This window comes from Scyliorhinus torazame, chromosome 19 (genome assembly GCF_047496885.1).
Source record: "Scyliorhinus torazame isolate Kashiwa2021f chromosome 19, sScyTor2.1, whole genome shotgun sequence".
Taxonomy (NCBI): domain Eukaryota; kingdom Metazoa; phylum Chordata; class Chondrichthyes; order Carcharhiniformes; family Scyliorhinidae; genus Scyliorhinus; species Scyliorhinus torazame.
This window is the reverse complement of record NC_092725.1, coordinates 110308403-110319554: the sequence shown is the minus strand read 5'-3', so window position 1 is coordinate 110319554 and position 11152 is coordinate 110308403.

The window sequence follows — 11152 nt, the reverse complement described above, 5'->3', positions numbered from 1 at the left end:
CAATGGGATTAGACAAAGTCAACATAGATTTATGAAAGGGAAATCATGTTTGACAAACCTATTGAGGTTTTTGAGGTTGCAACTAGCAGAATATATAAGGAAAAACCAGTCAATGAAGTGTACTTTGATTTTCATTTGATAAAGTCTTACATAAGAGCTCATTGTGCAAAATTAAAGCATGTGGGGTTGGGAGTAATATATTGGCATGGATTGAGAATTTGTTAGCAGACCAGAAACTGAGAGTAGTAATAAATGGGTCATTTTCGAAGTGGTAGCCGGTGATTAGATGGATACCACAGAGATCAGTGTTTCGGCCCCAGCTATTCACAATATATATCAATGATTAGGATGAGGGAACCAAATGTAATATTTCCAAGTTGCTAACCACACAAAACTTGGGAGTAATGTGAGTGGTGAGGAGGATGCTAAGAGGCGTAAAGCTGATTTAGACAAGTTGAGTGAGTAGGCAAATACATGGCAACTGCAGTATTATGTGGGTAATCCATTTCGGTAGGCAAAACAGAATGGCAGAATATTATTTAATTGGTAATAGATTGGGAAATGTTGATGTACAAAGGTATCCTTGTACACCAATCACTGAAAACAAGCATGTAGGTACAGAAAGCTGTTGAGAAGGCAAATGGTATGTTGGCCTTCATTGTAAGAGGACCTGAGTGCAGGAGCAAGGATGCCTTACTGCAGCTGTGCAGGGCCTTGGTGAGACCACATCTGGAATACCGTGTGCAGTTTTGATCTCCTTACCTAAGAAAATATAGTCTTACATAGAGGAAGTTCAGTAAAGGTTCACCAGACTGATACCTGGGGTGGCACGATTGTCATATGAGGAGAGATTAGGTCGACTGGGCGTATATTCACTGTAATTTAGAAAAATGAGAAGGGATCTCATTGAAACGTATAGAATTCTGACAGGCTGGACACACTGGATGCAGGAATGTTGTATCCTCTGTCTGGGGGCTCTGGAATAAGGCATAACAGTTTCAGGATATGGGGTAGACCATTTAGGACTGAGGTGAGGGGAGATTTCTTCTCTCAGAAGGTGGTGAAAATTTGGAATTCTCTACCCCAGAAGGCTGTGGAGGCCAAGTCACTGAATATATTTAAGAAAGAAATAGATAGTTTTCTAAACTCTATGAGTGTAGTGTGAGAATATGGGGTTGAGATAGAAGATCAGCCATGGTCATATTTAATGCAGGCTTGAAGGGGCTCATTACCTACTCCTGCTCCTAATTTCTTGTTTCTATGTTTTCCAAGAGGTTCCTGTTTTCTAAGATGTCCTTGAATCTCACAGACAGAAGTAAATTTGCAGCCATCTGAGAGACTGAAGAGTAAGAAATAGAGACAGTAGGTCCTGCACCAGAGTTAAAGAAAATGCTAACCCTCTGATTCATCACTCAGAATGCATGTGGAATCTCACGTTCAGATTAAAGTGACTGAGTTCATTTTTAAAAAAATGTTAGAGTACCCAGTTCAGTTTTTCCAATTAAGTGGCAATTTAGCATGACGAATCTACCTAGCCTACACATCTTTGGGTTGTGGGGGCGAAACCCACGCAAACACGGGGAGAATGTGCAAACTCCACACGGACAGTGACCCAGAGCTGGAATCGAACCTGGGACGTCGGCGCCATGAGGCAACAGGGCTAACCCAATGCGCTGCCCACAAAGTGACTGAGTTCATAAGGATTTAAAGGAGGCTGGAAGATTTGCCTCACTTGAGCTGGATGGAAAGAATCCGAGTGTAGCCCTCATGGTGAAAGTCAGACGTGGGATTTGCAGTTCCTTGGCTGGGGATGGAAATGAAAGCAAGCCATTGGGAGTTAAGAATAACTTTGGACTGGTTCCTGGAGAATGATGTGCCCACTTAAGGGACAGTGTGAAGTATAAAAGGATTTTCACTTGCGTTAGAAGTTAAATGGGGGATTTCTCTTCTGTAGTTTAGAGTATAAGTTGCCTTCTGATTAGTGATTAGACAATTGTTTTTGGTTTGTTACAATAAAAGTCTTAAAACTTCAAATCTTGTTGTTTGATCCTTTCAGTCCATCACTGGAAATTCAAATCTTTTAAAAAGTTATTGACTTCCTAAGAGCTCGTAAGAATGTAGAGCCAGAACAAAGGTGAATCCTTGAATAAAACATAAAAGTTTTATTTTAAATAAACTGATCTAGAATTAAACTATTGGTCATATTGGAACCAAGGAGAAGCCGAATTGGAAAATTATTTAAGTTTTAATAGGGTAAGTAATATTTGGATTTATATTAACATGATGCATTGATCATCCTAATCTGATACTTAATTCTTATTTTTTTGAGTTGGTTGTTAAATATTTGGCTGGTGAGAACAAAGTAAATCTCAGGGTGGATCCCATTTAAATTGAAATATTAAATTGAGGCAAAAAGTATATGATGAGAATGTGACAGTTTATCTAGTTGTCAAACGTAACCTCTTTAATCATCCAAGCAATCTTTCCGAGATGTGGCTTAAATTTAGCGATAGGGATTTAGGCTATTAAGACCTCTATAATTTTTTTCTAAATCCTTGTGAGAACCATCAATGCGTTATCTCTATCAATAAACTGTCTTAATCATTATTACAATGCCTCTCTAGTCTGTCAATCAGGTGCAAAACATCAGCAGTATATTTTTCTCCCTCAGTACAATGATTTCAATGGAACACATAAATCATTGATAAATCTGTGTATGAATCTTGGTCGCGCTGCAAGAAATAAAAGCAACAAAGCGCTTTACATTTTAATTCCACCCAGTTGCAGTATGGCCTCTTATACTATAGGTGTGATAGGACAAGGCCCATGTGTAGCAGAAACATCGTCATGGGTCCATAACGTGAGATGTGGGCGGCACGGTGGCACAGTGGCTAGCACTGCTGCCTCACAGTGCCAGGGATCTGGGTTCACTTTCGACCTCGGGTGACTGCGTGCAGTTTGCATGTTCTCCGCCTATCTGCGTAGGTTTCCTCCGGTTTTTTCCACAGTCCAAAGATGTGCAGGTTAGGTGGATTGGCCATACTAAATTGCCCCTTAGTATCCAGCGATGTGTGGATTAGGTGGGGTTACGGGATGGGGGCCTGTGGGGGGGGGTGCTCTTTTAGAGGGTCGGTGCAGGCTCTATGGACTGAATGGCTTCCTAAACTGTAAGGATGCTATGATTTCTATGTCCTGTAAATGCTATGTTAATGTCATGAAAGGCAACCAATTTCCCTATGCTAATCAGACTATTTGCAAAGGCAGGCCTTATGTTATTTTTAATGAATTAGACATAGGAATGACAAGTGGAATCATAAAGAGCAAGGACATTTCCAGATCTTAAATGTTAAATATGCTGACAAAGCATTCTCGTGCACTTTTAAAATTTGTTCCCAATGTTCAGTGGCACGTGGAGCTGTTCACAAAAAAAACAACGCAGGAGGTTTCAGCTCTTCCAGTGCGTCAATACAATAGCTAGGAACAAAAAAATAAATTGCATTTATATATCGTCTTTCACACCCTCAAGGCCCCCCAAAATGCTTCACAACCAATGGAGTATTTTGAAAGATTTGTCATTCTTGTAATATGGACCAAATGGTTAGCACTGCTGCCTCACAAGCCAGGGACCCGGATTCAATTTCGGCCTCGGGTGACTGTGTGGAGTTTGCACTTTCTCCCCGTGTCATAAAATCATACAATTTACAGTGATGAAGGAGGCCATTCGGTCCATCGAGTCTGCACCAGCCCTTGGAAAGAGCACCCGACTTAAGCCCACGCCTCCACCCCATCCACATCACCCAGTAACCCCACCTAACCTTTTGGGCAATTTATCATGGCCAATCCACCTAACCTGCACATTTTTGGACTGTGGAAGGAAACCGGAGCACCTGGAGGAAACCCATGGAGAGAAAGTGCAAACTCCATACAGACATGATGTGGAGACGCCGGCGTTGGACTGGGATGAGCACAGTAAGAAGTCTTACAACACCAGGTTAAAGTCCAACAGGTTTGTTCCAAACACTAGCTTTCGGAGCACTGCTCCTTCCTCGGGTGAATGGAAGGAAGGACCAGTGCTCCTTCACCTGAGGAAGCAGCTGTGCTCCGAAAGCTAGTGTTTGAAACAAACCTGTTGGACTTTAACCTGGTGTTGTAAGACTTCTTACTGTCCACACAGACAGTCACCCGAGGCGGGAATTGAACCCGGATCCCTGGAGCTGTGAGGCAGCAGTGCTAACCACTGTGCCACCGTGCTGTGTGGGTTTCCTCCAGGTGCTCCAGTTTCCTCCTGCAATCCAAGAATGTGCAGGTTGGGTGGATTGTCCATGATAAAAGTGCCCATTAGTGTCCACAGATGTACTGGTTCGGTGGGGTTATGGTGATAGGGCAGGGGAGTGGGCCTGGTGGGGTGCTCTTTCAGAGGGTTGGTGCAGACTCGATGGGCCGAATGTAGGGATTCCATAAAATGAGTGGCCACTTTTCTCACAACAAGATCCCAACAATGGGATGGATGACTAGGTAATTAGTTTTAGTGGTGTTAAGGGTAATGGACCATCAATTCACACGAGTCGAGTTATAGAAGAGAACAGTGGTTTTAATAAGCTAAGAAGTATGCCAGACTGCTGCTGCTCCCGCACTGAGAGCTGGCCACAGGTCTGCCAATTATATACCTCCCCTGAGGGGCGGAGCCACAGGCCAACAGAAGCATCAACACAACAACAGTAAGTAACAGTGAATAAGAACAACAGTGAACACATATACAGTGGTGGATAACAGTAGGACGAATAACGGTAAATATATATATAGTAGCAATACGTGGTTCACCACTTTCACCCCCAGTTTTAAAAAAAGTCCAGCGGGTGTGAAGTGGACTCACAGGTTGAGTTGGCGGAGCCTTGATCTTCCGCCATGATCGCCTCAGCCCCGGCTGCGGTGTGGGCACGGGTGTCGGGACCTTCGATTCCGGGAACATGTCGTCTGCAGCTTCATCGCAATGTGTTGACATAGAGGGAGACGGTGTAGGGGCAGGGGTGGTGGTAATGGCCCCAGGGAGGGCTGCCAGTGCCAAGTCCCGCCACATTCGTGTGATGGTGATAGGCGGTGTAGGGGTGTAGTTGGTGATGGTTGCTGGGGAACCTGCGGGTGCCAAATCCCGGAGGGAGACTGTGTCCTGCCGTCCGTCGTGGTGTGGCATGTATGCATACTGGGGGTTTGCATGGAGGAGCTGAACCCTCTCGACCAGGGGGTCGGACTTATGGCTCCTCGCATGCTTCCTGAGGAGGACAGGCCCTGGTGTTGCCAGCCAGGACGGAAGCGAGACCCCCGAGATGGACTTCCTGGGGAAGACAAACAAACGTTTGTGAGGGGTCTCGTTAGTGGCGGTGCAGAGAAGAGACAAGATGGAGTGGAGCGCATCGGGCAGGACCTCCTGCCAGCAGGAAACTGGGAGACTTCTAGACTGTAGGGCAAAAAGGACGGCCTTCCAGACCGTCGCATTCTCCCTCTGCACCTGTCCATTTCCCCGGGGGTTGTAGCTGGTCGTCCTGCTTGAGGTGATGACCTTACTAAGCAGCAACTGACGCAGCTCATCGCTCATAAAAGAGGAGCCCCGATCACTGTGGATGTAGGTGGGGAAACCGAACAAGGTGAAGATGCTGTCTAGGGCCTTGATGACAGTGGGCGAGGTCATGTTGGGACATGGGATGGCAAAGGGAAAACGGGAGTACTCATCAACGATGTTGAGGAAGTGCACGATACGGTCACTGGAGGGGAGGGGTCCTTTGAAATCGACGCTGAGGCATTCAAAGGTGCGGGAGGCCTTCACCAGGTGAGCCCTGTCTGGTCGATAGAACAATGAACAAAGAACAAAAAAATGTACAGCACAGGAACAGGCCCTTCGGACCTCCAAGCCCGTGCCGACCATGCTGCCCGACTAAACTACAATCTTCTACACTTCCTGGGTCCGTAACCCTCTATTCCCATCCTATTCATGTATTTGTCAAGATGCCCCTTAAATGTCACTATCGTCCCTGCTTCCACCACCTCCTCCGGTAGCGAGTTCCAGGCACCCACTACCCTCTGTGTAAAAAACTTGCCTCGTACATCTACTCGAAACCTTGCCCCTCTCACCTTAAACCCCTAGTAATTGACCCCTCTACCCTGGGGAAAAGCCTCTGACTATCCACTCTGTCTATGCCCCTCATAATTTTGTAGACCTCTATCAGGTCTCCCCTCAACCTCCTTCGTTCCAGTGAGAACAAACCGAGTTTATTCAACCGCTCCTCATAGCTAATGCCCTCCATACCAGGCAACATTCTGGTAAATCTCTTCTGCACCCTCTCTAAAGCCTCCACATCCTTCTGGTAGTGTGGCGACCAGAATTGAACACTATACTCCAAGTGTGGCCTAACTAAGGTTCTATACAGCTGCAACATGACTTGCCAATTCTTATACTCAATGCCCCGGCCAATGAAGGCAAGCATGCCGTATGCCTTCTTGACTACCTTCTCCACCTGTGTTGCCCCTTTCAATGACCTGCGGACCTGTACTTCTAGATCTCTTTGACTTTCAATACTCTTGAGAGTTCTACCATTCACTGTATATTCCCTACCTGCATTAGACCTTCCAAAATGCATTACCTCACATTTGTCCGGATTAAACTCCATCTGCCATCTCTCCGCCCAAGTCTCCAAACAATCTAAATCCTGCTGTATCCTCTGACAGTCCTCATCGCTATCCGCAATTCCACCAACCTTTGTGTCGTCTGCAAACTTACTAATCAGACCAGTTACATTTTCCTCCAAATCATTTATATATACTACAAAGAGCAAAGGTCCCAGCACTGATCCCTGTGGAACACCACTGGTCACACCCTCCAATTAGAAAAGCATCCTTCCATTGCTACTCTCTGCCTTCTATGACCTAGCCAGTTCTGTATCCACCTTGCCAGCTCACCCCTGATCCCGTGTGACTTCACCTTTTGTACTAGTCTACCATGAGGGACCTTGTCAAAGGCCTTACTGAAGTCCATATAGACAACATCCACTGCCCTACCTGCATCAATCATCTTAGTGACCTCCTCGAAAAACTCTATCAAGTTAGTGAGACACGACCTCCCCTTCACAAAACCATGCTGCCTCTCACTAATATGTCCATTTGCTTCCAAATGGGAGGAGATCCTGTCTCGAAGAATTCTCTCCAGTAATTTCCCTACCACTGAAGTAAGGCTCACCGGCCTGTAGTTCCCTGGATTATCCTTGCTGCCCTTCTTAAACAGAGGAACAACATTGGCTATTCTCCAGTCCTCCGGGACATCCCCTGAAGACAGTGAGGATCCAAAGATTTCTGTCAAGGCCTCAGCAATTTCCTCTCCAGTCTCCTTCAGTATTCTGGGGTAGATCCCATCAGGCCCTGGGGGCTTATCTACCTTAATATTTTTTAAGACACCCAACACCTCGTCTTTTTGGATCTCAATGTGACCCAGGCTATCTACACACCCTTCTCCAGACTCAACATCTACCAATTCCTTCTCTTTGGTGAATACTGATGCAAAGTATTCATTTAGTACCTCGTCCATTTCCTCTGGCTCCACACATAGATTCCCTTGCCTATCCTTCAGTGGGCCAACCCTTTCCCTGGCTACCCTCTTGCTTTTTATGTATGTGTAAAAAGCCTTGGGATTTTCCTTAACCCTATTTGCCAATGACTTTTCGTGACCCCTTCTAGCCCTCCTGACTCCTTGCTTAAGTTCCTTCCTACTTTCCTTATATTCCACGCAGGCTTCGTCTGTTCCCAGCCTTTTAGCCCTGACAAATCCCTCCTTTTTCTTTTTGACGAGGCCTACAATATCTCTCGTTATCCAAGGTTCCCGAAAATTGCTGTATTTATCCTTCTTCCTCACAGGAACATGCCGGTCCTGAATTCCTTTCAACTGACACTTGAAAGCCTCCCACATGTCAGGTGTTGATTTGCCTGCAAACATCCGCCCCCAATCTATGTTCTTCAGTTCCCGCCTAATATTGTTATAATTAGCCTTCCCCCAATTTAGCACATTCATCCTAGGACCACTCTTATCCTTGTCCACCAGTACTTTAAAACTTACTGAATTGTGGTCACTGTTACCGAAATGCTCCCCTACTGAAACATCTACCACCTGGCCGGGCTCATTCCCCAATACCAGGTCCAGTACCGCCCCTTCCCTAGTTGGACTGTCTACATATTGTTTTAAGAAGCCCTCCTGGATGCTCCTTACAAACTCCGCCCCGTCTAAGCCCCTGGCACTAAGTGAGTCCCAGTCAATATTGGGGAAGTTGAAGTCTCCCATCACCACAACCCTGTTGTTTTTACTCTTTTCCAAATCTGTCTACCTATCTGCTCCTCTATCTCCCGCTGGCTGTTGGGAGGCCTGTAGTAAACCCCCAACATTGTGACTGCACCCTTCTTATTCCTGATCTCTACCCATATAGCCTCACTGCCCTCTGAGGTGTCCTCCCGCAGTACAGCTGTGATATTCTCCCGAACCAGTAGTGCAACTCCGCCTCCCGTTTTACATCCCCCTCTATCCCGCCTGAAACATCTAAATCCTGGAACGTTTAGCTGCCAATCCTGCCCTTCCCTCAACCAGGTCTCTGTAATGGCAACAACATCATAGTTCCAAGTACTAATCCAAGCTCTAAGTTCATCTGCCTTACCCGTAATACTTCTTGCATTAAAACATATGCACTTCAGGCCACCAGACCCGCTGTGTTCAGCAACTTTTCCCTGTCTGCTCTGCCTCAGAGCCCCACTGTCCCTATTCCCTAGTTCTCCCTCAATGCTCTCACCTTCTGACCTATTGCTCCCGTGCCCACCCCCCTGCCATACTAGTTTAAACCCTCCCGTGTGACACTAGCAAACCTCGCGGCCAGGATATATATGCCTCTCCGGTTTAGATGCAACCCGTCCTTCTTATATAGAAGTGCGGCTTGCACTCCGCGCAGACCTGGCAGTCCCTGGTCATGGTCCTTACCTCCTCGGTGCAGTAGGGCAGGTTGCGAGCCTTGATGAAATGGAGAAGCCGAGTGACCCCCAGGTGACAGAGGTCATTATGGATGGCCCGAAGTCTTGCGCGCTGGCGCATGTACCGCGGGACAGGGCAAATGGGGGCTCTTTGAGCTTCCCAGGACGACACAAGATATCGTAGTTATAGGTGGAGAGTTCGATCCTCCACCTCAAGATCTTGTCATTTTTGATCTTTCCCCGCTGTGTTGTTGAACATGAAGGCAACCGACCGTTGGTCAGTGAGGAGAGTGAATCTGCTGCCGGCCAGGTAATGCCTCCAATGTCGCACAGCTTCCACAATGGCTTGAGCTTCCTTCTCGACAGAAGAGTGTTGAATCTCGGAGGCATGGAGGGTACGGGAAAAGAAAGCCACGGGCCTGCCCGCCTGGTTGAGGGTAGCGGCCAGGGCAAAGTCCGACGCATCGCTCTCCACCTGGAACGGGATGGACTCGTCCATAGCGTGCATCGCGGCTTTGGCAATGTCTGCCTTGATGCGGTCGAAGGCCAGGTGAGCTTCAGCCGTCAGGGGAAAAATGGTGGATTTGATAAGTGGGTGGGCCTTGACTGCATAATTGGGGACCCACTGGGCATAGTAGGAAAAGAACCCCAGGCATCTCTTCAAGGTCTTGGGGCAGTGGGGGAAGGGAAGTTGCAGGAGGGGGCGCATGCGATCAGGGCCGGGCCCTAGGACTCCGTTTTCCACGAAATAGCCAAGGCTGGCTAGTCGGGTTGTGCGGAAAACGCATTTTTCCTTGTATTAGGTCAAATTAAGGAGTTGGGCGGTGTGGAGAATTTCTTAAGGTTAACGTCGTGGTCCTGCAGATCATGGCCGCAGATGGTGACATTATCCAAATCCGGGAACGTGGCCCGCAGCCCGTACTGGTCAACCATTCATTCCATCGTTCTTTGGAAGACCGAGACCCCCATTGGTGACGCTGAAGGGAACCCTGAAGAAGTGGTAGAGGCGGCCGTCTGCCTCGAAGGCAGTGTAGTGGCGGTCCTCCGGGCGGATAGGGAGCTGGTGGTACACGGACTTCAAGTCTACCGTGGAGAAGACTCGGTGGTGCGCAATCTGGTTGACCATGTCAGATATGCGGGGAAGAGGGTACGCATCGAGCTGCGTGTACCGATTGATCGTCTGACTGTAGTCGATGACCATCCGGTGCTTCTCCCCAGTCCTGACGACCACCACCTGGGCTCTCCAGGGGCTGTTACTAGCCTAAATGATCCCTTCCCTCAAGAGTCGCTGGATCTCCGACCTGATAAAGGCCTTGTCCTGAGCACTGTATCGTCTGCTCCTGGTGGCGACGGGCTTACAGTCGGGGGTGAGGTTCGCAAAGAGTGAGGGAGGGGCGACCTTAAGGGTTCCGAGGCTACAGACAGTGAGAGGGGGCAGGGGTCCACCGATCCTCAAGGTCAGGCTTCGGAAGTTACACTGGAAATCCAGTCCTAATAAGAGGGGAGCGCAGAGATGGGGGAGAACGTAAAGTTTAAAGCTGGCGTACTCGACGCCCTGTATCACAAGGTTTGTGACACAGTACCCCCGGATCTGCATGGAATGTGACCCGGAAGCAAGGGAGATTGTTTTGGACACGGGGAAACTCCGCCAACTCTGGGGGACCGTTCTGCTACTTCTGCGGCCAGGGCCAGCACCCCAGGCAGCGTTGTCCAGCTCGAATCCTTACCGTATCCGGATGGACGAAGCTATCCGTGCTCCCGGACTCGAAGAGGCAGGCGTCTCATGCCCATTGACCCGGACGGCCATCATAGAGTTCTTGAGGTGATGGGGCTGGGACTGGTCGACTGTAACAGAGCCGAGCTGCGGATGACTGGTCCGGTCGGCGGTAGCGGGCTGGTCCCAAAATGGCGGCCTCCATGAGTCGCACGTGACGGGTGGTGTCGAAGATGGCGGCCAAGATGGCAGCCCCCACGGGTCGCACGTGGCGGGCGGTGTTAAAGATGGTGAACAAAATGGCGGCAACCACGGACTGCACGAGGTGGGTGATGCTTCAGAAGGGGGCGGTTCCAGCAGGCACGATGCCACACTGTGGGATCTGTGAGCTTCAGGTCAGGCCCGGCAGGCTTTCGATTTGGGAACTTTAGGTCGGGCCAGGCA